Below are 5,094 nucleotides of genomic sequence, written 5' to 3' on the forward strand. Positions count from 1 at the left end.
AAATTGAATACTCTTATATTCTTTATAACAGATGTTATTGGTGTCAATGACCTTCAATGTTAGGATGCCAGTGAATTTTAAAACAAAAAATCAACCATAGTAAAGAGCTCAGGTTTGTATAGTTCAGAAAAGATACAAATTACTTCCAGATTTGTTATTTGTTTTGTAATCATATCATATATATTGGATTCCCTGTTCTAGCCTTTCACAGTAAAGTCATTTAAGACCATACACCACTTGAAAGTATATCAAAATTTTCATATCCTAATGTTTTTCAGATGCGAGTGTAACACCATTACATAAGGAGAATTATTTATATGCAAAAATGCCCTGACAAGAGCTGAAGTGTGGTGAAATTTGCCTCTAAATCAACCTGTGACTAAATTGTAAGTGAAGCTACTCACACATTTATTAACTGATTCCTAGAATACTTACAAGATTATTTGGTAGAATATGGTATGAAGAAGTAAAACCTGATGAATGGGAGCTAGGAGTGTTGGTAAAAATGGCAAATTAGGTGATTAGACTGGTTGCAATGATTACAGATTCATCACACTTACGTCAGTTGTCATGAAAATATGTAGTATCTTCATCTTAAAAAGTCTAGAGTGAAAGATTGATGAGCAAGCGGGATTTCAAAAAAGTAGTAGTAGTACTGACCAAATTTGTACAGGAATGTGTAGATTACAGAAATCCACTTTTGATGGCATTTGTTGACTGGAAAAATCTTTGACAGTGTGCACTTAACAATTTTGCAAAAGTCTTGCATTGTTATGGAGTTCCTCTTAAAAGTATAAATTTGATTAAGTCTGTTCATGAGCATAGCAAGTGCAAAGTTCATGTTAATGGAGTCCTATAAAATGAATTTCCAGTGAACAGTGGAGTACTCCAAGGGAATGTGTTGTCATCTATGTTGTGTATCCTCGTAGATTTTGTAATGCAAAAAACAGTTAGGAATGGCGAAAAAGGACTGGACTGGATTGGTCACAGGAAGTCAGTGGACTTAGAGTATGCTGATGATGCTGTCTTTATTAGCAAAATGCCACAGGATTTGCAAAGCTTGCTTACCATAATGCATGAAATATCACATGAGGTTGGGCTAAAAATAAATAAAAGAAAGACAGATAAGATGAGAAAGCAATATGCACTGGAAGATGAAATATCATTGGAAGGAGAAAGGATAAATGAGGTGGAATCATTCAGTTATTGAGGAACTGATTACTAATTCAGTGTCTTTGGAATTGAAGTTTAATGAAAGATTGAAATAAGCAAATTAGACAATGGCAAGGTTAGGTAAAATTGGGAAATCAAATCACCTGAGTTTACATATAAAAATCAGGTTAACATAAGATTAGTGAGATTGGTTTTACTGTATGGACATGAGTCGTGGTATGACAATGAAACTATATCCAACAGATTTTGTAGATTTAAGAACAAAGCCTTCAGAAGAATATTGGGAATTGAATGGCATGACAGAATTAGAAATGAAACAGTAAGAGAGATTACTCAAGAACCATATGTGGATGAGATCATGTTGAGTGGTACATAAAGATGGTTTGGGCATGCTCTTTGCACTCCTCAAGAGAGATTAGTTCATTAAACTTTCAACTGGGCTCCTCCTCTTAATGAGAGAATGCCTTGATGAAGTTATTGAGCTTCAGCACGGCATATCATTCTCGTGCTGGAACTTGATGATGGGCAAGATTGCTTTCGAACTTGGGGAAATTGCTGCCCCAGTTCGAATCTAAATTTCTCTATCTCATCTTTTTCTTCTTCCTAATATTACTTTGGTCTTCTAATTTTAAGAACTTTCGTGTTGTCCCAACTCTGTGAAAAAAAGTTTCCCTTATATATATATATATATATATATATATATATATATATATATATATATATATATATATATATATATATATATATATATATATATATATGTAAGTACAGTGATGCCTCAGGATACGAAATTAATCCGTTCAGGATGCGGTTTCGTATCCTGATATTTTTGTATCCTGAGTCGTGTTTTACATGTAAATAGCCTAATCCGTTCCAAGCCTTATAAAAAGTCATCCTTTCTTTCATAAACACGCTAAACTGTAGTAATAAACATGCAATGTAGCCATTTCTATCATTCAATTATTAACACAACCGTTAAAAACAGCCTAATCCATTCCAGAAACCACTATGAGATTATTCAATAATATAGTTATAGCCAAGTTATCCCCCCCCCAAGCCCAAAGAAAACGGTCCGTTTTCTTTACTACTGTATAAAAGTTATGGTACTGTATGTACGTAAAGCATTTAGATCAGTGAAGGTGTATTGTTACCTGTACGTACACCTAAATTAATGATTGATACCTGTACACTCTGAAAAAAAGGTTACAGTTAATTAGTGTAACAAAAAAGTTGAAACTTACCTTTTGATTGAGACGATGTCCGATAGCGAAGTCGCGGTAGAGGAGGATGGCATAAGGCAGAAAACGTAACAAGTGACAGACTACGTACAGTAATTTACACACTTAACACATTAACACTTAAACTTTACGAAATAAAAAAATGGAAGAAATAATTAACACTTAACATTACGTATGGAAAACTATAAAATGAAAGAAAAAATTACTTTAACAGTTAACGGTAACATAAAACTTAAAATTTAATTTTTTTTTTTTTTGCTCTTTTATAACTTTACGTTTTTCTTATTTTCAAAATCTCTTCTACTTCTTCATCACTTTCTTTTCTCTGTTTCTTTTCTTTACTTTCACCTTCTAATTCTTCATCCCTTCCTCTTTTCTGTTTCTTTTCTTCACTTTCACCTTCGTCTTGGCCTACTAATACCGCTGGCCTCTTTAATAAGAAACTATCCATTGAAGCTTGTTTCTGCCTACTTTTCAACACATTTCTAAAATGCATTAGGCAAACGTAATATAATACACTACGTAACAAGTGACAGACTACGTACAGTAATTTACACACTTAACACATTAACACTTAAACTTTACGAAATAAAAAAAATGGAAGAAATAATTAACACTTAACATTACGTATGGAAAACTATAAAATGAAAGAAAAAATTACTTTAACACTTAACGGTAACATAAAACTTAAAATTGAATTTTTTTTTTTTTTGCTTTTTTATAACTTTACGTTTTTCTTATTTTCTAAATCTCTTCTACTTCTTCGTCACTTTCTTTTTTCTGTTTCTTTTCTTTACTTTCACCTTCTAATTCTTCATCCCTTCCTCTTTTCTGTTTCTTTTCTTCACTTTCACCTTCGGTTTGGCCTACTAATACCGCTGGCCTCTTTAACCCTGGATAGGTACGGTCCTCGGACACCCCTTTAAGGGTATACTCGGACGCGAACGACCCCGACGCCAAAAAAAATTCTTGAAAAATCAGTTTTTGCAGTAACCTCCTTTTTTCTTTTGCCAAAAAAAACTTCAATGAATGCTTAAAACAACTGTAAAGATAAATACTACTCATCTGCAGAAAAACTATTTATTATAAATATTTTAAAAAATTAAGTAGAAAAAAAAAAGACCTGACATAAAAATTCATAAAAAAAAAGTTTATACATATATACACAAATCCTTTTAGAAATTGATTCTTGAATGTTTAGGACACATCTTGATGTATTTTGGATGAAGTCAGACCCATGGAGGTGAAGATCTGAAATGAGAAAAAAAGGGTAACTTTTTTTGGCCAAAAAAAATTGTCCAAATTTCATGAATTTTTTTGGGTACCCAAATGAAATAGGAAGTGGCTAATTTTTTTAGGGAATAAACATATGTTATCCTAAAATAGAAATATGTAAAAAAATCTTCATTATTTTGTAAATTACATTTATATCAGGGGCCATATCTAAAGGTAATTTTTTGAGTACTTGGAATTTTCGTAAAAAAATACATATATTTAATATATAATATGATATTTATGCAGGTAAAAATATACCAAAATATCACAAATTCTATAGGGAACAAGAATATATATAGATAGGGCAGCTTACGCTTCGGATATGTCCACAAAATGGCCGCCAACCACACTGACTCAGACTCCCTAATCTGCCACTTGAAATGTAGGAAGGGTATGTCAATTTCAAGGTGTTATTTACTAATCTAATTATTATTGGATATGCATAAAAATTGTATGGTGGGTTGCTGGATAATTGTCGATTATTTTACGACTATAAAATTAAAATTCTGACCCAAAAAATTTTTTTTGAAGGGAAATAAAATCGAAAAAAAAATGTAAAACAATATTTTAGCTAAAAAAATTTGATGATATTCAATCAAAAAAAAAGTAAACAAAATTTTCCGACAAATAAACATCTAGAGGAATCATTACTCTGTGATAGTTCCTTAGTACGTAGTAATTTTGAAAGAATTGGGAAAAAACGAAAAAATGGCAATCACCGGAAAATCGAACACATACCTATATATACGCCATATCTGGCTAAAAAAAAGATAGGCATGGGTAGCCAGATCATCTAGAAACACTTTCCAACACTATAAAAATATAAGTTTTGCGACACTACTTGCCAATTCCTTACGGTAACATGACTAAGCAAAAAAATGCAAAACAAATAAAAAGGGGCACTCGTGGAAAAATGGCCATTCTAATATACGGCATTTCAGAAAAAAAAAAATTTCAGCCACGTGCTAGGCAAACCATCAAGGCATATTTTCCGACAAATAAACATATAAATGAAATATTACTCTGTGATAGTTCCTTAGTACGTAGTAATTTTGAAAGAAATGGGAAAAAACGAAAAAATGGCAATCACAGGAAAATCGAACACATACTTATATATACGCCATATCTGGCTAAAAAAAAAATAGGCATGGGTAGCCAGATCATCTAGAAACACTTTCCAACACTATAAAAATATAAGTTTTGCGACACTACTTGCCAATTCCTTACGGTAACATGACTAAGCAAAAAAATGCAAAACAAATAAAAAGGGGCACTCGCGGAAAAATGCCCAACATTCTAATATACGGCATCTCAGATAAAAAAAAAAGACATGCACGTGTTAGCCCAACCATCAGGGCACACTTTCTAACACATAAACATGAAAAAAAAATCAATAATATACGGCAAT

At 32.0% G+C, this 5,094-nt stretch overlaps 1 protein-coding gene across 1 annotated transcript in view; it reads left to right on the forward strand.

Moving 5' to 3' along the window:
• The first annotated feature begins 273 nt into the window (after positions 1–273).
• LOC137618689 (zinc finger protein 182-like) overlaps positions 274–5,094 on the forward strand; it is a 14,525-nt gene continuing 9,704 nt past the window's right edge. The window contains exon 1 of the mRNA XM_068348850.1: positions 274–386. The gene's annotated coding sequence lies outside the window, so the exon portion shown is untranslated. The remainder of the gene's footprint in view (positions 387–5,094) is intronic.

Source organism: Palaemon carinicauda, chromosome 25 (assembly GCF_036898095.1).
Source record: "Palaemon carinicauda isolate YSFRI2023 chromosome 25, ASM3689809v2, whole genome shotgun sequence".
NCBI lineage: Eukaryota > Metazoa > Arthropoda > Malacostraca > Decapoda > Palaemonidae > Palaemon > Palaemon carinicauda.